Here is a 21,106-nt window from a genome sequence, read left to right on the forward strand (position 1 = left end):
CACCGCGTAAACAGCAACGAAGGCGCCCCTGACGTTCTCGCTTTAGCGTACGTCACCAGTGCGTGGAACGGGGGCCTTGTGAAAGCAGGGGGACCTCCCCCTTTGCTCTCATTTCCTCCTCTGGCACTTCGCCCGCTCGCCGCTTTTAAAGCTGCGAACAATCCGGCCTTACACAACCAGCAACTGTTTTCATGGCTGCACTACTAGGCGTTTTCTACGGACTCCCCCTTCCCTTCGAACCCCTTTTATTTTTGTTCCTTTTTGCGAAGGTTCGTTTCGTGACACCCACACCCACTGATGGCTTTTTCTCCTCTCTTTCAGCACCCGACCCTGGCCGATACTAGCCGTGCTGCGAGGTGAAACAGACCACGTCGCGAGCCTGTGCGCGATACAAGTATCGGGGTGCGCGCGGCAGCCGAGCAAGGCCGCGTGCCAACGCGCACCACCAAAACTTGGCCCAACTCCCGCACTCGTGCCGGCTTCATATTGCAACGCGCTCGTATGCGGCCTCCATGCGCCCTCTGCCGATCGAAGGAGCAAAAGCAAATATGTGTCTGAGTTGCCCTTCTCTGCACATCTTCACCTGCTACCGAGGCCACGTTCACCCTCGTTACTATACCCTCGTATACACAGAGAGGTAGCCATTAGCGAGAAACAAGCGACGGATTTTCTTTTTTCTCGCGGGAGTGACAGTTCGGCAGCAGTGAGCGGATGAGTAGAGAAAGGTTTGCCGTCGCCATGGCGACCAGCGCGCAGCGAACTATCGGCGATTCGGCCAGGCACGCGAGGTGCTGCCGCTCAGCTATCGTAATCTCGCGAGGCGCCCGCGAGGTGCGCTCGCAACGACGTGTGGCAGCGGCTTGAGGGGAAAAAAGCAGCCCAGCAGATAAGCCCGCGGCGGCAAAAGTGGCCGAGAAAAACATCGCGCAGAGCACAAAACAAACCACCGCCATGGGGGCCGCGAGCGCTATCTGCGACGCGTCGGGCCGTTTCGACGACGAGGCACGCTTTGACAACGTGCCAGCGGCGACGACGCTTCGCTTGTTAGAAAAGACTCGGCGTCGTCTCGCGCAGCTGCCCGCCAAACGGCTGTCTATGGCGTCGTCGTCTTCCCCCCCGGAGCGCTACGGGCGTCGCGCAGCGCAGCACGCCGTCGCGAGGCCTTGAACGCGTCGCTTCGCCCTGCGCGATCGGCTTCCGGCCACCCAGGGGCGAGGCGCGCACCCGGGTTCTGTAGGCTGGCACTCAGCGAGCAAGCAGCCCGTCTGCCCCAGCGTCCTCTCGAGAATGCGCGGCGCAAAATAACGCTCCCGGCGCGCCAGCAATCGTCGGTCGTCGGCGCGTCGGTGACCGCTGAAAACGAGGCCAATGGCGCCAGCGCGGTAAGCACCGCGACAGCTGCGTTTTCGCGCAATCTATCGAAGCACGATAACGGCACGCGCGCGCGCGCTCGGATACGGCAAATTGCCGGCGCTCGTCGCAAGCCGGGTGCCAGCCCGGCCGCAACGTTTGCGACGCAGTCACGGGCGCCGGTGGTGAATTTGCTGCGACTGTTGCGCGACCCTGACGGAGACAGAGGTGCTCTCGTCGTCCTTATTAAACAATTCGGTATAAAGAAAGAAAGAAGTTTATTTACGTATTCTTGTTGCACGCAGAGCGCGTTTCGCCAGCATAATAGTAAAGGCCACTCGCGATTTCTTCGGCTCACGTCGCGAACTGCCGGCAGTTGCGTGTATATAAGCATGAACAGGTAGCCTTTTTCGGCGACGCACGAGACGGTGTTGTCGCGACGATCACGCAGCTACTTCGAGAGGCTTGCCGCTTTCTTGCTTTTCCTTTAGCTCCGTCTGGCCTTGCCTTGTTACGGCATTGCGTGCCGCCCGCATTGGTAAGCAGACCGCAGTTTTGTAAGCACGACATCCTGGCTCGAACGCAGGCCTTCGCAGCTACGCTCGAGCGCGTGTGTTTGCTTCTTTGACGTGACCTGCGCGCTTATACTTCGTTGCTGCCGAGCTCTTGGAGCGGGCGGGAAGCCGAGCCTTCGCTCATTTCCCTAGTACTGCTCGCGGCTACGGCGCTCTCACCGCACCGACGGCCAGATCAGAACGATGGATCTGATTTTTCTTTCCTCCTTACGGCCTGTTGACGAGGGTAAAATTAAATTAAGAACGCACTCTAAGAGTCAGAGAAGGTCAGCCGCTCTCAAGTCGTCCTTCTGTGCTATTTTATATAATCCCACTATAACGTGCGAAGCACGCCTCCAAAGGGGGCACGGTGTGGTATAGATGGCTGCCGGCGGTTTCGACAGCAGCAGACCGCGGTAGGCCACGGGCTTTCACTGTCGAAAGAGACGTCACTGCTAAAGCGAGAAATGGGAGGAACACGGAGAGGCTATAACCAGAGCAGACTGCGGTTTTCCCTGCACTGTACAGGAAGGCGATAAAGGAAAGAAGGGGGAAAAAAAACAGGGAAGTGGGTGGAGATGGCATTGTATTCACACGTGCAAAGAAGCGCGAACGATCGGGCGCTATATATATATATATATATATATATATATATATATATATATATATATAGGGTGTCCCAGCTATCAGTATACAGCAGGATTTAAAAAAAGAGGAAGGCGTTACGCGAGGCAAACCTAGTGCGCATTGTTTCCAGTACATTGGAGTAGCCGCCAGTAATTTTTTCGTTACTGAGATTTAATTAAGTAATTGTAATTAATTATCTAACTCGAGCAGTACTGTCCTAATTGTCAAAGTGTCAATGAGAAAATTGTAGAGCAACATGAAAAACTCCCGATACAGCTTTCTGTTGCTCAATACATGCTACAAAAATGTGTTTTTTCGAGTGTGAAAGAAGCCCGCGAATACACGCAGAATTGTCGCGCGACTGGCAGCTCGAGGCACTTTGCGTGTATTCGCGAGCTTCTTTCACACTCGAAGAAAACAGTGCCGGATATATATATATATATATATATATATATATATATGTGTGTGTGTGTGTGTGTGTGTGTGTGTGTGTGTGTGTGTGTGTGTGTGTGTGTGTGTGTGTGTGTGTGTGTGTGTGTGTGTGTGTGTATCCGGTACGAAGGCCTTTCCCTGCGATCTCCAATTACCCCTGTCTTGCACTAGCGGATTCCAACATGCGCCTGCAAATTTCTTAGCTTCATCACCTCACCTAATTTTCTGCCGTCCTCGCCTACGCCTCCCTTCTCTTGGTATCCGTTCTGTAACTCTTACGGTCCACTGGTTATCTGTCCTTCGCATTACATGGCCTGCCCGGCTCCATTTCTTTATCTTAATGTCAGCTAGAATATCAGCTATCCCCGTCTGCTCTCTGATCCACAACGCTCTCTTCCTGTCTCTTAACGTTAGGCCTAACATTTTTCGTTCCATTGCTCTTTGTGCGGTCCTTAACTTGATTTCGAGCTTCTTTGTTAACCTCCAAGTTTCTGCCCCATATGTTAGCACCGGTAGAATGCAATGATTGTACACTTTTATTTTCAACGACAGTGGTAAGCTCCCAGTCAGGGTTTGACAATGCCGGCCGTATGCACTCCAACCCAATTTTATTCTTCCGTAAATTTCCTTATCATTATCAGGGTCCCCTGTGAGTAATTGACCTAGATAAACGTACTCCTTTACAGACTCTAGAGGCTGACTGGCGATCCTGAATTCTTGTTCCCTTGCCAGGCTATTGAACATTATCTTTGTCTTCTGCATATTCATCATCTACCCCACTCTTACACTTTCTCGGTTAAGGTCTTCAATCATGTGTTTTAGTTCGTCCCCAGTGTTTCTGAACAGGACAATGTCATCTGCAAACCGAACGTTGCTGAGATAATCGCCGTTGATCCTCACTCCTAAGCCTTCCCAGTCTAAGAGCTTGAATACTTCTTCTAAACATGCAGTGAATAGCATTGGATATATTGTGTCTCCTTACCTGACCCCTTTCTTGATAGGTAACTTTGTACTTGTCTTGTGGAGAACTAAGGTAGCTGTGGAATATTTGTAGATATTTGCCAAGATATTCACGCATGCCTCCGTACTACTCCTTGATTACGCAATGCCTGTATGACTGCTGGTATCTCTACTGAATCAAATGCATTTTTCATAATCTATTTTCATATGAAAGCCATATAGAGAGGTTCATTGTACTCCGCAGATTTCTCAATTACCTGATTGATAACATGGATATGATCCATCGTAGAATATCCCTTCCTGAAGCCAGCCTGTCCTCTTGGTTGCCTGAAGTCAAATGTTGCCCAGATTCTATTGGAAATTATCTTGGTGGATATCTTATACAATTATATATATATATATATATATATATATATATATATATATATATATATATATATACAGAACACTGTCAAAAAGCACACTATAGTGCCTGTAACGTCAGTTTGGAAGGTTTGTGTTCCAAGTGTCCCAAAACCCTTGTATCGACATCGAACTGATGACACTAACGGTTGGCGTGGCGTTCACGAGAATGCAAATTCTTTTCCTATCGGCGGGGCCGTGCGCGTCCGTCGGCTCGAAGAGGCGATTATGCACACTCTTTGCGGCCGCCGCCACAGAAGTCAGCCACTGAACTTGAGACCGTCTTGCGAAAGCGGCCGCTACTTGTCTTCGCCTTCAAAAGAGGGCGGAAGAAGCGTCTACCGACACGTGGTTCAGATGACCGGTCCCGTGGAGTGCATATAGAGGATTTCCTGCCACTTATAACACCGGAGCGAGGCTGAGAGATCCGTCACACAGCCAGCACGCGACCCTGCGGAGGCAGATATAAAAAGCGCCTCTCACGACAAGATTTCAGGTCGTGCCGTGACCTACTTACGGGGCTATCGGTAGGCCCGACGCGCCGCTCATTTCTGGCTGCCGAGGCCAGACAATGCAAGACGGCGTCTCAAGGGTGGGGGATGTTGAGCTAGTCCGGAGCTCGCAATGAGGACCTCGCCACGGAGTCTGACTTGGGAGCGCCACACAGACTCTGCACACGGGAGTACAAATACACACTGATTCCTTCGCCTCTGTTGAAATGAAGCCTGACGGTTTTCGATGAGGATGTCACCACTTCTTTGTCGGGTTAAGAGCGCGACTGCTGAAGACGTGTCGAAGACACGCAACATTCTTGGGTTTATGCACCGGACTAAATGTATCCATAAGGTTACGAGATGAATTAATAGCCTGTTCCTTTTTTATTTAATAAAGGTGAGCGCAATTAGGTGAGGCGCTGGTCTGAAGAATCTCCGAGAGAACTATAGAGTCGCTTCAGTGAATGTCCAACCGATGCTAAGGGGTGTGACATGCAACGGCGAAACAAAGACTTACGCACCACACACATACATACACACTCACGTGAATAAGTAAGTGGAGATTTATGGCTAGTTCTATGCATAAACGTTGGTTAGTATGCATGAATGTGGTATACACTAATGGCCCGAGAAGAACACAATCGGAGCATCAGTGCCAACGATACTCGGGAAGGCTAATCTGTACGCGAATTCCTCGCTCGTACCACTGACTCGATCTCCAGTATACTCACCCACTGACCCACTCCGCCTAGCCAATTACCTACCCGCATTCAGTACAACAGGGACACCAGGACACAGACGATGATAATGACGAAGTGTTTAATTCAAACATAATTTTATCCAGCCTATAGTACAACACCTACTTTATCCCGTATACTTGACTCACTCACCCAGACAACTTACTTAACGTTGCTTTCGCGAACCCCTTTTATTTGAATATTCAATTATCTGCTAGCCAGTGTACCACACGCTCAGTGTAAGTGAGGAGTTGAATCGCATATTTCGCACTTGTACACGCTTCGTCATGTGTCATGGACGCGCTCCTTGAAGTGAGCGGTGGACTACGGGAAAGCGCCCGCATTCGACTTCCAAGAGTATACCTGAAATTCGCGCATGCGTATTCGTTTGTTAGTGCGTGTAGGCGCGCATGCGTGTTTTATATTGTGGTTTAATGCCGCTCGTACTTTTCTCCTTTATATTGCATCCTAAGCGCCCAGAATAGCATGTCATACGTATGACAGTCTTAGTCCAATAAATTCTCTCACTCAATCCACCCAAGACCCTAAGCCAACTAACTAATGTGTCGAAAGAGAACTGCCAGTATGCTTCAAGCACCTTCGACGTGGTGAATGCGCTGAATTTATACGGTCGCTCTTTAATCATGTTAATAGCCGGATCTCCCGTATGGAAGTTGACTTATTCAAACAGATCTATAAGACATAAGTGACCTAGACAGTAAGGAAGGTTCTTCTCAATTTGCGTGCTGGGAACGCGTCGGAAATGGTACTCAAGGGCGATTACACATAGCCTTGAAACAGCAAATGTCACGTTCGCTGTGGCCACTGAACCTTCGATACGGACGATACATTTGCCGGATCAGTGTAGAGCAAAATACATAAGCCTACAGCTGCCAAATTCAGTTCTATGAACAAGTGCAATTGCCGAAAATTGCTCACGGAAAGTGCACATTCCACAAACCACCTCAGAAAAAAGCCGACAGATCCCACGCCCTGTGGGAATCGATGTTATGCGAAGCAGTGTGCGGGGAGCCTACCAAGTTTACGAAACCACCATGAGAGCACCAAGACGTAGGCGGCTCTTTCATGACCTACATGACACGCATGTCGTGACATCCATGTCATGAGTCCTCAGGAGACCATTTAGCTACACCTTAGAGACCTTAGGGCGAAAACCTTAGTCATGCTCTTCACTATGACTTCTACCACCATCCTTTAGTGTTTCCTTCACTTAGTACCGACGTCCGAACCCATATCAGTGGTTTTTGAGTGTTAATCTTTTTTCGCTGAGTCAGTAATTTTTGCTCAGTCACGGTCATGACTATGACTTCGACCAACAACCTTAGCCTTTTCCTTCACCTAGTACCCCAACCGAACCCAATTAAGTGGTTTTTGAGTGTTAATATTGTTTCGCATAGTCATTGTCATTTTTGCTTTGTCATGCTCATGACTATGATTTCTACCAGCATCCTGTAGTGTTTCCTTCACTTAGTGTCCGCGTCAGAACCCACCCCAGTGGCTTTTGAGTGTCAATCTTTTTTCGCTGAGTCATTGTCATTTTTACTGAGTCACGCTCATGGCTATGACTTCTACCAGCATCCTGCAGTGTTTCCTTCACTTAGTACCCACGTCAGAACCCATGTAAGTGGCTTTTGAGTGTTAAACTTTTTTCGCTGAGTCATTGTCATTTTTGCTGAGTCATGCTCATGACTGTGACGTCTACCAGCATCCTGTAGTGTTTCCTTCACTTAGCACCCACGTCCGAACCCATTTCAGTGGTTTTTGAGTGTTATTGTTTTTCGCTGGGTCATTGTCATGACCATGACCTATCACTTATGTTCGTCATACACTCCTGTCACACTATACCAATTTTGGTACCTACCAAGTTAACGAAACGACCATGAGAGACGTAGGCAGCTGTTTCATGACCTACATGACACGCATGTCGTGACAATCAGGTCATGACATATCATTTATGTTCGTCATATACTCTTGTAATAGTATGCCAATATTGGTACATACCATGTTAACGAAGCGACCATGAGAGCACAAAGCCGTAGGCGGCTAGATAGATAGATGCTGTCAAAGTAGCAAATGTTCGCCAAGAAGTGCTTCGCATTTAAACACTCCGACAGAACCCATCTAAAAATGATTGTCGACGTTTAATGCGATCAGCGTTGAAGCTTGGCTACAGCGCCACACCGCCCCAGAGAAGCGTCATGCGTGTATGTAGCCGGGCGCTTACCTCTGGACACGTTGCGTCATCTACCGGCGCCGCCGCGAGGTCCGCGTGTGTAAATTTATTGAGACATGACTGGCCGAATATATATGACACGGGTTCGATTCCGCCCAGCATCGAAAATTCTTAAATTTTTTTGTCATTGACGGGTGAGACATACCCAGTGTCACATAATCCAGTGACCCAAGTTGGCGGGAAAACGGTTAGATAGATAGGCAGATAGATAGATACCGGAAAGTGCGCGAAGAATCCTAGGAATGCTAATCGCATTAAGATGACAGTAAACACTACTAAACACTACCCCTTTCCGCTCTTGGAACATAGCTCGCTGTCCGTGAACTTGTCGCGTACCTGTAAAGCTAGCTTTTCTGCATCACAAGAGATACCTGCGCAAGTGGGGATCATCGCATTCCCGAAGAGCGTAGAAATCGTCTTCGTTCCAACGTAAAGATACTCCAACGCGTGGTACACGCATAATCTCCCCATCTGGATGAAGAACGGGCAGTTAGGCAAAAAAAAAAAAAAAAAAACATTCTGCCATGCGCGAAAGCAAACTTATAAGAATCACTTAACAATTATGCTACAAGTTCTCGCCCTAGCCTGGTGGATCGGCGCTCTGCGACCTACTTGGTTTCCGGCACGCGCATGTGACGCCAGCTATTGAGACGTGGTGAAATCTCCAGTCTCCCTCGTGGATATATCAATGAATCGTTCAATCAATCATAACCTCGAAACAGACCGGAAATATCACTTAGTGAAGCGTAAAGGCTTGCAACCCGGAATCAAACCCGCCTCCTCGTGCATAGAGCATCAGAACTCCCTATAAACTTAGCCACCATGTGGCTATGATAACTAATGCGGTGGCTAAAACAACAGCAACAATAATAACAGATAACTTTGCATACTGGTACTGTCATTCATGGTACCTTAGGACAACGTTGTCATATCAGTGATCTATGTCGAAGCCATTTCTGACGCAGCCCATGAATAGCCTCACTTTCATTATTTCGCAATCCGCTTTTTTTCAAATTTATTGCTGTTTAAACTCGACTATTTAGATGTTGAATAGATTAATTTACACAATATAGGTGCAATCATGTGCGCATAAATAACGGCAACAATACTCCACCAAAGGCAAGGGCGGATAAAAAATCAACAAAGGAATAAAAAACAATAAATAAATGCCGTTTCCTAAATGAGCTAAGAGTGACACCCCAGTGTAGACGGGCGAACTTATAGCGTCACATTGAGCGAATGCACTTCGCCGTCACTGTCCTTCCCAGGCTGTCGCACGGGAAAGTTTAGTGACGCTCGCTGTAGAATGCACTCGCGACAGCGAGTACGTTCGTCGAATTCACTTTGTTGCGTCGAATTCACTTTGTCTGTGGCCTCGGTAGCAGCGCTTCAAAAATAAACAATACTCAATGGAGGGTTTCTTGCGATTTCAAAAGTTGTAAGCGTCTCCGCTTGCGGAAACCTGGCCACTCTTCCTCTGCCAACAATAGCCACCTCGTCTTTCTTACGTTCTTTCTTACGTTCTTTTTTCAGCACAGGAAATTTAGTTCGCGCGTTATCGCACCGACCCGCTCATTCAGCAGAGGGAAAGCTGGTACCTACCGGGAAAAGAGGGAGAGAGAGAAAAGTGTTTGTGAGAAGCACGCATGGACCAGCGAGCAACTGTGACGGATGCAAAAGAAGCAAAGAGGACGGGGAGAGGAAAGGGCGCAAAAAGGATATAAACGCAGCGCGATACTGCGTGAATTGCTTCGTGCAACACATTTCGTGTTATGTATAATGTCCCGACCCTTTCTCTGTTCTTTTCGTTTGCGAAACGTTTGAGCAGCCCGTTAAGCGTGACAGACCAAGTGTGCGCAGGGCATAACACGTGCTGAGGGAAGTGGAACGCTTCGCCACAAGCACCGTTCGCCGAGCGTCGTAAAAACAAACCGCCGCCCTGTTTGCACCGCATGTGTGTTAATTATTGTCAGTCCAGACGAGTCACAATAACCGGCGAACGCTGCGCCAAGCTGGCGCGACAGGCGCATGCATGCAGCAGCAGATTCCCCCCTTTTCGCGAGCGAATGGCCGAGTGTTGCTTAGCGTCGGCCCGCTCAGCACGAAAACAAGCTAACGGCACGGCGCGAAGTTTGGAGAAAAAGAAGGAACAAGGGAAACAGTCGGCAACGTCTTCCGAGGCAAATGGAAGAAAAAGAAACACTACGTCGAAACGACTGCAATGTCGCGCCGTCTGCGTTGCGCAAGGAAAGAAAGAAAAAAAAATATGTATAGAAGGAAAAGGGCATCTCTGCCTGTAAGCGAAACAGCGCGCCGTCGCTGGTGACGCAACGAAGCGGCGAAATCAGTCGTCGTTGTGTACGGGTGAAAGCTGCCGCCGCCGCTGCGAAAGAAAGGGCATGCACTTGACACTGGCGACGCGTCTCGCGCACGCGTTTCTTGCCACATTTCTTGTCGGCTGCGTAACTCTGCGTAACACGCACACACGAGACATGAAAACATCATTATAGTAGCCGCACCGAGCAGACGGCATTCTTCGGACTAAATTCATATATAGTTCGAAAGATTTTGTTTTCCTGGATTTCCCGCCCTCCTCGATTCTCATCAAGAACCACGTGGGCACGTGCAATAGCCGAAGAACACGAAAAAAAAAAAAAAAGGAAGATAGACGACAGGAACGTGCGAAATTAACGCCAAATATGTACTAAGATAATAAAAACGGTAGCAGTTGCTGTTGATGGAGAATGATTTAAACTCGCTACGAGGGTATAGTCAAGGATCGGGCAATATTTGACACCACGTACCAAATGTAGTCTTCAACACGACGGGATACCGTTTAAGCCACTGGGATGGTGAATTTGGCATTGGTTGTCTCAATTCCTCTTGCGCACTAAGGCACGGATTTGCCATCTAAACTATCGAAGAGACATTAAAGAATCGGAGATAAAGGGTCACTGCGTTAAATAATTCTGAGTGCAAATAGATATTAGTGAAATGAACAGCGCATCGATAATACAAACCAGAAGAAATTTCCACTGTAATAGTTTTGTTGCTCGTAGGAAGTTAAAGATATAGCAGAACAAACATCACTGTGGCTAAAAAGAGATAAACACAACACGGACACTTAAACTGTATATAGCCCGATCTGGCGAAGCGAAGCTTCGAGAAACCTCGTTTTTTTATTATTTTTTTTTTCTGATTTGAAAATCGTAGGCAGAGAAACGAGATGTGGTATATTGATTCAGTTTCATTACAGATATGGTACAGAGGTGAGGCCATCGTACACACCAGATCCATGTAAGTAAATATTTAACTGGTGGATGCGACGAAGCAATTCCCATTTGCCGTGAACTACAACACTGTTTATTCCGGGGAAAATGGCAATGCTCGAAACGTGAGGATCTGGAAACCGATTATAATACAGAATCGCCATGTAAAGATTATTTTCTATACCTCGTTGGCAGGAACTTATAAGCCGTGGCAGGCAAAACAAGGGTCATAGGTCCACTGGGGGACACTCGAGCTAACAAGTCAGCCATTTCATTGAAAGTTTATGTTGAGTTCAACAAAACGAGATTTCAAGAACAGAATATGCCGAATAGGGTCCCAAGGTCAAGAAACCGTACCGGGAACCACGGTGGAAGAATAGGAGAGGTGGCCAAACGAGCGCCGCAAGCGCGTCGTCGAACCTCTCAAGTTTCTGCAGCGGTCGCCAGGAGGCGACACAGGTTTTATGGGCTCAAAGACCCGCTTCGCAAGCTTTCGCTGTGCTGTAAAAGGTCGGTTATTGTCGCAAATTTTGTGGCTTTAAAATGTTTATGTTTTTGATAGCTTGTAGAGGTTGTCTGCCGGCCTTGCCCACAAAAATGAGTGTATCAGGCTCTACGGAGCTTAAAAATTTCTAATCGGCGCGGTAAATCTCGACAAGGCTGACACAGAGCTGTGATAGCAAGGGACGCCGCCTGTATTTTTCCGGAAACGTGAAAATTCTTACCGGTGAGTGCACCTCTATGAGTGCACATCGTAAAAAAATATTTGGTTTTCACGTCATTGTGGGTAGCATTGGGCTTATGGGCGTAGTTGATTTATGATTGCCTGGCTGTAACTAAATTTCACTGTTGCGCAGTCACCAATTGTTCAATTATTGTTCAGCTCCCTTCAGGCGCCGTTCAGGCGCCTGCGCCAGTAGCTTCAGATGGCGAGTGCAAACGTGCACACGCCTACAAAATGCTAGAGACTGCAAACGACGGGAGTAGACGCCGTTCTGTCTAGACAGAGAGTGACGCCGCCGCGCCTTCGTGTTCGTGGCCGACATTGGTCGGCCACTGTGAGCAACAACGAACAGAAACAGCGTGAAACACGCAGTAAGTGAAGCCGCGGTGACCGTTGTAGACGCGGCTGCAGTGGACTTCACTTGGGATGCACACTGCAGACAGATCGCGCACGCTGAAGCTTCTACAAAGAATATCACGGTGGCTGCGTCGATGAACTTTGATTTTATTGCGATAGCAATTATATGGACACTTCAACCGGATTTCTGCCGTCGCCGTCGCCGTGAGGTTCCGTATAGATAAAATCTTCGCCGCGCGCCGTATGCCCGAGCGGAAGCGTGCTGGGACGCGCGCTATCACGGAGAGCGAACGCACTCAATCTCCCACGCTCAAGCAAGGAAGCGGGAAGCCAGCGCCGGAGGGAGCGGGAGCGGGGGGGGGGGGGGGGGCGCACTTCTACTCTGCCAACAACCACGCTGGTCGCTCGCCCGCACCGTCTCTTATCTCCACACGGCTCTGACCTTTATGCGCTGTGCATTCGCCGCTCAGTTTCCGTTGAAGCGATAGACCGCACGTACCTTCGCCCGCTGCGGCGTATGCGCTTGCTGCCAGCGTTTTGACAGTCGTTGTCTGCAGTCATTCAGTGTGATATATTCGTGTTTGTTTGTGCGCGCTCACACCACGCTTGTTCATTCAGTTAGTAATAGTCGGGCCACATTTTCCAACGCACGCTACACATGCAATGCTGCCCGGATCGGCAGTGCAGCGCTACAGGTGTGTCCCTTCGCACGCGCTGCCCACGGGAAGCGCTTCTCATCAACACCACCGTTTCACACGCGCCTTCTCGTGGTCATCGAGTCTATCTTCATGTCGGTCTACTTACGCCGCAGCACACCTGCTTACTTAATCAGCTCATGTTTACTACAATTCATATTGCTACCAAAGCCGCTCACCTTACTTCGTATGACATTGCTGTGTTGCTATCGCATTCATTGCTTCGCCCTTAGGGCGAAACTGTGACATTTTTTGTATCAGCCGGTCCTCCTGGTGATTTTATATTTCAGTGACGTGCTTGGAAACTGACGATTTGTCGACCCAACCTTTTTCATATATATATATATATATATGCTTGCAGATTGAGGGACTAATAAAAAAAGCATAAATAGCACGCGACTAATAAAAGCATAAACTCTTAAACACAGCATATAAGAATCCAGTTAGGGTACCATATATATATATATATATATATATATCATTGCATAAGAAACCAACAAACAATGACACCAAGGGCAACATAGGGGAAATTACTTGTGCTTACTCATTGAATTAAATAAATGATAAATTAATGGAAATGAAAATGGATGAAAAAACAACTGTCCGCAGGTGGGGAACGATCCCACGTCTTCGCATTACGTGTGCGATGCTCTTACCATTGAGCTATATATATATATATATATATATATATATATATATATATATATATATATATATAATTGTAAATGCTAATAAAGGAGTGCATTAATATTATAATGAGGAAGAAGGAGCAAATGTACTCGAACGTGAGCATATAAAAAAGATATTCGTTTCAACCGTGATTCATTTGGCAATCACGCATTAGTCACCGTACAGTTCTCAGAACCATCTACATCCGGCAAAATAAAGAAATACAACAATTAAATAAACAAGGAATAAACGACACGTCTGAAGTCACGCTGCATGCGTAAATCTCCGCGAAAATTCCATTTTAAGCGACGGTAACTATTCAGTGGTAATGAAGACCTCCCTGGTGTACGGCACTACGACGCGAAGCTCTTTCTCAAAAGTCGGAGACGTAAAAATATAGTTTGAATGCTCGCGGCGCCCGCCGGCTACGTACTTTCAAGTACGGCGGAGCGGAGAAATGAGCCCAGACTACCCCTGCTGCCACCTTACGTAAAGCGCCGGCAACTCGACAGCCATTGCGTCATGCGCGGCGCATTGGCGGAGAGGCGCCGTTTGGCCACCTCTCCTATTCTACCAGCGTGCCGGGTACCGCTATACATAATTAATAGGAGCAAGTACAACCAGCCAGGAAAGAAAATCAAAATTCAATTAATACATAAAAAACCAAGCAGTGCAAATATACAAACAAGCAAAGTTGCCTCGTCGATAAAGCTAGAATTTAAGCGAGAGATACAAATACAGACCAACTGTGGAAACGTACAAGTGGAGTTACCTAACTGACAACAATTAATACATCATTCTCACATAAAACTGTTACACAACATTGTTTGAAAAAGAAAAAGTACTATAGACGAGAGCATACAGGACAACGCTATAATTGTTCAGAAGATTATGATAATGATGAAACGGTGATGCTTTGGTGGGTAAGGAAGATGATTCCACATCTTAACAGCATAAAATTAAAATGTCATGCTCCGTAATCAGAAAACTTATTTATTTATTTATTTATTTATTTATTTATTTATTTATTTATTTATTTATTTATTTATTTGGGGGGGGGGGGAGAAGGAGGTACTAACCGTTATTTCTGTGAGCGAAACGAGTAGAGTTAGCATTCTGCATGCAAGGAATTCAAGGGTACAAAGCTGTACGCGAGCTCATTCTTAGGTAACCCACCAAGCATAGTAATATGTCACCTATATTGTTAGAAATAATGCGCCGAACTTAGTTTTGTATGTGGTGAACAGAACACATATATATGACACTATCTTAGGTCGTAAGCATTTACTGCATAATTGATATATAGCTATGAATAAATGCCTGCCAGAGCGAGAGCACAGCGGCAGGAGCACGGCCGCCTGGATCGGCGCGCGCGGCGGGGTTGCTCCGGCCGTCCCATTCGGACGGAGAGGGTGTAATTGCGGAAAGGGGCGTGGCCGCTGCTTTCGCCGCACCGCGGCGCGCGCCTCCCACCCCTCAACTCCCTTGCTACGGCTGCGCGCGAGACGATTTGGCTATAATTCGCGCTATAATGAAAATATCGCGTTATAAGAAACCGCGAGAAGTTGTGCCGAACAAAAAGGCACACAAAAGCACCGATATCACTTGACGCTATTTTTTTTTTCTTCTTTGCACTCCAGCCTCTGTCAGGATGATGCTGTCCGAAACGCGTACACTCCTAAGCCAAAGTTTTGCGGGAAAATTATTTCCGCGCCCTCAAGCGCAGCATGGCAATGGAAAGCCTGCACGTGAGAGAAGGCATTCGAGCTCTATCTGCTAGAAAGAATTCCAGCTGACTGACGAGGCAACCAAGATTTTTTTTTTTTTTTTTTTTTTTTTTTGCGCGAATACGCAGCCCGCAAACTTTTGTTTATGACTTGCATGTTCCCCAGCTTGACCAATTGACTGTCAAAATACGCCTTGTAAAGCAAGAGATATGACTCGGTGCTTTTAAATGGAGAGCTGAAGTCGCGGCAGTCTTGCATCTGTACATACTAATGCGCTGTTTATTGTGTTAAATAAGCGTGTTAAATAAGCGAACTCATAGCGCGTCTTCCTGCACGAAGTATCAAGCTGCTTACCTGAGTCGACAGCCACGGACAGACATTTTTCAGCAACTTTCTGAGCTATCAGTAAATAATGGAATGCCATGTTTGTATTCATTGCAAAATTACCAGCATAACACATTCACAATACCTACAATTTATTTACAATAGCAAACACACAGCGCTTGTGCACTCGCAGTACTCCTTCAAACGCGGATAACTTTTCGGCTCAGTGACTTACTCATTAGTTTTTTGCGGTAAGCCGCTTTGTCCGTAACGACTCCGCCAATATTTGAGAGTAGGGGCTTCATAAATTTGCTTGCAATTCATGAAGAAATCGCTGATGCATGCTTTTAGTTTGCCTGGCAAGCAAAAAGAGGGCAGCTCTCTAAGTGAGGACAAATTAAAGCTCCACTGCTCCAGTTTCCTCCACTGGAAATGCGTGAAAACTTAGACCAAGCTTTTTCTTGGTGCTCGACTTGCAGCACGGCACGCAGCAGTACGGCATGTTTTTGAAAAATACAGTAAATTACACGCAGAATTTCAGGCGAGATTATAAAAACAAATCACTTACTTCAATTCAATGTGGTACAACAATGTGAAATGCATATGAAAGCATATATGCTAGTTACACAGGGCCTTCAGCAGCAACATTTCCAAGTAACATATAGTAGTTCGAGGCTTGAACGAAAAGCCGTTTCAGCACCATGCACTGATGTATCGTGGGAACTTCAGAATGTAAATGCGACACGCATGCAAGGGCCCCGAATAATTAATTCGGTTGGTACATCAGGCTGGAGAAAATGTACTGCAAAATTATTATTACCAGCATGATTTCTGTATATGAAGACTTCTGTGAACACAGCGCTCGACCCGAGAACGTAGCCATACAGTGACCACGATGATGAAATACGTTTCTTTTTGAAGGGAAAAGCGAGCGCAAGAAAAGAATGACGAGCGTGGTCAGGGGAAGCGCTTCGGCACAGCACCAACTCACTCGCCAGAATACGTCTCAAGGCACATGCAATGCGCCACACGAAGTCGCGTGAACACCCTGCCTAAGCGTTAGTTGCATCATTATGCTACAAAGAAACACCCTCGCTGTGTAAAGCCGGCTTAAGAATCTATCACCACGTGCCTTGATTCTCGTGCAGTTTCTTGCAACTGTCAGTCCAATTTGGGCCAACAATCAACCTATCTTCACGTGCACGATGTCAAATGCGCATCTCTCCAAGCATATCCACGGCCGCGACGCCGTCAGCAGAGGGGTGGGAGCACAGCGCCGCCTCACGGCGCGCGGGGCAACTTCCTCAATTACATGTTTTCAATGGGGCGCGCGTCGAATGGGACGGCCGTAGCAACCCCGCCGCGCGCGCCGATCCAGGCGGCCGTGGGCAGGAGATAGTTACTATTAAAACGACCTACAGGGGCGCTGCGAGCGCCACTTGCGTGACGTCAGGGCACGGACTCACGCCTGTCGTCTGCTGCCGTTTGGGCGCTCTCCGGGCACCTCCTGCAGTGTTTCCGTTTGTTCGCTGTCGTTCCCTGTGCTTGTATACTTATGACGGTCATATCAAATACATTTTACGCCGCCTTCATTCGCGCAAACTTATTCAAAGAGCTTATTTCCTAGACGGCAATTTATTTCTCAAGGGCAACGCTGCAGTGCCAGCCGAAGGAGCTCAGACAAGCCCATTGCATGTTTTTCATGCGCGGATGTAGACTTTGCAGATTGAGGGACTAATAAAAAAAAGCATAAATAGCACGCGACTAATAAAAGCATAAACTCTTAAACATAGCATATAAGAATCCAGTTAGGGTACCATAACTACATATCACTGCTACATTTACCTTGATTTTAACCCATTAAAACGTGTTTGCTTATGACGAGTAGCTCATGGTATCATATACAATTTTTCATTTCTTCGCAGAAACGCTAGGCAGTAACACGAGGACATGACAGTGCAGTTTAGATTCAACCAGCACCACACGTTCCTTTAACTGATTCTCAAAATTAGGCCGTTCTTCACCGGTTAATATCAAGTGGCGGTAATTTCAAGTAAAGCTAATTGAGGCTTACAGCTATTTTAAGAATACGCAAAGGAATGTACCAATATTTATTCACTGTTTCGCGCTACACGTTCAACTCACTTGTGCAATTTACTGCTGCTTGTTTCTTGAGGAACACACATCACGAATCTGTTTGGCGAACTGACACAGGCTGCTCGGCCCAATTTTTTTAGTGAGATATGTCTTTTGGACCGTATGGCTGCAGCTAGAAAGAAGCCGAAGCCTCATTCACTATCAGTATGAGGCTTATTGAAGATATCATTATTCCCCTGTGGAAGTGAAAAATCAAGTGAGTTCATTTGAGCGTTGTGGTGTCTTCTCTATGAGGCGGGCATGTGAGGTTCTCTTTTATGCACTCACGAAGCGAATAGTTCTCAGTTTGTGTAGTTAGACAACATAGGATCGAGAGACGGTGAGGCAGAAGGCGTTTGAATTTTCCTCTTCAGCGCAGCGTAAGCTAGGCTGTATAACCTCGAGTATACCTTAGACATTGCAATTGACGCTTAAAGAACTGCTTCATGGTTTCAATTCGAAGTTGTAGTGAACTGATGGGTTTCGCGAATAATGCGTGCCTCGTCATAACCACAGTCGGTAGATTTAGTTGCGTAAGGGCTGTGCCACGATGTCGATAGAGGCAACTGAGGGTCACTATGAAACATTTTCTCGCATGCAATTGATAGGCTCTCGATCTTAACCACGAAACTGTCATTTTATGTGATTGCTGCTATGGTATTCGTGAAGTATATACATACTATACGTGCCACGCCGTCGTGTTAACAGCCATGAGCAATGCGTTTTCTGGGTGCCTGTTTCACAGAACAGTGTAAGTATTAGCAAACGTTTTCATGCAAAATGCGCGCCTAACTCTTCCTTTTACGCATTAATAAAGTAGCCATATTTGACTGGAATAACTTAATAAGAATCATGATAAAAGATTCGCTGTGCAGTTTCCTTCTAACACGCGTTTATAATATTGACATCAAATACCAATGCGAAGATTTTGCTCCCTTGTCAAAATACAATGTCTCTCATAGCTAAGCACTAAGGGAAGGTTAAGTGTTTTGCGGAGCATCATACACAACTTCGTGTGTTGAAATTGCAGACATTTTTTTTACGCAAAGTTTATGGACAGACACTGCGCATATACGCATTGCAAAACCACTAGACCCCTTCAGTGTTACATAGCTTGCGAAGGAAACTGCTGTTCAGGCATGACAGTAAAAAGAAGCCGGCACATCCTTCAATAAGTAGGCTCGAGCCACCAATACCCCAAGCATGCACGAAGGGAACGAGCGCGCGCAGCAGCCGAGCGAGCGCCGTCCTGGCCGTGACGTCACTCGTAGAGGGCGCCACTCCAACTTCTCGCCGCTAATAGGTATATCATCAGAGACGAGTAGACGCAAGTTTGAAGAAATTGAACAGTGAAACGCCTTTGAAGGAGGTGTGTTCGTGGCGGTCGAAGGCGAAGAGCATACCTACAAGAGAGTATGTAACAATAACAGCTGTCGATTCTTTCGAGAGCAGTTTGCGTAGAACTAGAACAATCGCCGATAGCTGATCCAGCAAAATGGGCGTCAAATCCGGAAGACGAAAAGAAGCAGGCCAAGAAATAGAAAGAGATAACATTTATGTCCGTTTTACGGTGTGTGAGGTAATACTTGCTCCTGACCATTTAGTTACCTGAATATCCACCGCTTAATCTTACTCTCAAAAGCGTACCCCTCGCTCTCTCGTTTTCCCCACATCACTAGCTTCTTCCGCTTATTTCATGTCAAACGCAGTTTGCTCCAATATAAGTGCTTCACTTTTCTGGCAGGAGCTGTCTTGCCTAAGTAGATCGCGCACGTAATAAATACACGTAGCCTTGTTTAAAACCGGCGGCGGTCAGAAATCGCATTCCGTTCGGGCGCCTCGGGCCATTGAAAATGAAAGCAGCTAGACGAAGGAGCAGAATGAAGGTTGAACGCTGTTTAAGGTAATGCCACGCACGAGCGCCCTCTCCGACAGTTTCAGCAGCGCCGAATCGGCAGGCCCTTCCGCTTTGGACACACCCACAGCAACGAGCTCAGTTAGTCGCTCGAGGCACGGAACCGCTTTTGCATGCATTGATTAATGAAATGATCGCACACGCAGAGAGCCAGGGAAGTGTAGTCACATATTTTGTGTGGTACGTGGGCCTGTCAAGCACGCGTCCACATTCTCTCGCAAGCAACTCAATAGAAGTAGCAATTTTGAGTAGACGCTAATGACAAGGAAGGTTTCTAGTACAGTTATCAATTCTCTTCACATCTTATTTGGTGGCTGCATGAAGTTAACTGCATACATCGTCGATTACATTTCGTTCTGGGCTCCGTCTCAATTTCCATAAACCACCACCGACGAAGTTCTTCCTATAGCCATCGTCTCGGCTGTGGCCTATCAATCCGGTGCATGTGCTACCATCACTATAGGTTTCCAGGTTTAAATAACTCTCGATAATTATGTTTCCAAGCAAAAATCGGTGCTCTGATGCGGGCTAGGTTGCTGTTTAAACACGGGGCCAGTACTTCGTTATCTTGCAGCGCTGGTCCTGAGAGCCTAAATAAATGAAATGAGATGTGATGGTTCCCATGTAAATTGTGCCCGCACATATAAAGGGATGAGAAATTAATCTGCTTTCAAGCATCAGAAAATGTTTGGGTCGATCCATTGATATATTCTGTGCGACATAAAGTACAAAAAAATCGAACGTACTTCAGCTTCACTACTGCCAATCCTCCATCACCATCACAACTCGACAGTTGTTATGTTCGCAAACTGCATGAACATCCATACGATTTGCGGGACACACACACACACACACACACACACACACACACACACACACACACACACACACACACACACACACACACCACACACACACACACACACACACACACACACGCGCAAGCACACGCACACGCACACGCACACGCGCACGCGCACCACACACACACACACACACACACACACACACACACACACACACACCACACACACACACACACACACACACACACACACACACACGTATATGTTGTATAGGAAGGAAGATGAGGATGGTTGCGGGGGACATGAAATAAAGAAGATGATGTTCTGGGATGCATCGGATGCCCAATTCTTGGCCAATCCCCCGGAGTGGGTACGAGCCATGTGCTGAGGATATCACTATCATCATCATCATCATCATCAACATCGGATGCATCGTTCCTCTGTGTTCTAAATACAACATATTGGCGACGAGAATTCAACCATGCAAGAGCAAGAGTCCTGGTGATTTCTGCTGCATCACCACAATGAGCATTCCGGGATTACAACCGCCACCGCCTTTCCTGCCTTCGCCTGGTCATGCGGCTGTCCCATGGGACCAGTGGAAGCAGGCCTTTCAGACGTACATGGTGGCTTCTGGAGCTTCAGAGCTTCCAGCCGAACGCCGAAAAAGCTAT

At 47.2% G+C, this 21,106-nt stretch overlaps 1 long non-coding RNA gene across 1 annotated transcript in view; it reads left to right on the forward strand.

Annotated features, from left to right (window-relative positions):
• The first annotated feature begins 468 nt into the window (after nucleotides 1-468).
• Nucleotides 469-21,106, forward strand: part of LOC125939725 (uncharacterized) — a 41,933-nt gene continuing 21,295 nt past the window's right edge. The window contains exon 1 of the long non-coding RNA XR_007467602.1: nucleotides 469-1,888. This is a non-coding gene — a long non-coding RNA (uncharacterized LOC125939725). The remainder of the gene's footprint in view (nucleotides 1,889-21,106) is intronic.

Source organism: Dermacentor silvarum, chromosome 1, assembly GCF_013339745.2.
Source record: "Dermacentor silvarum isolate Dsil-2018 chromosome 1, BIME_Dsil_1.4, whole genome shotgun sequence".
In the NCBI taxonomy this organism is placed as follows: domain Eukaryota; kingdom Metazoa; phylum Arthropoda; class Arachnida; order Ixodida; family Ixodidae; genus Dermacentor; species Dermacentor silvarum.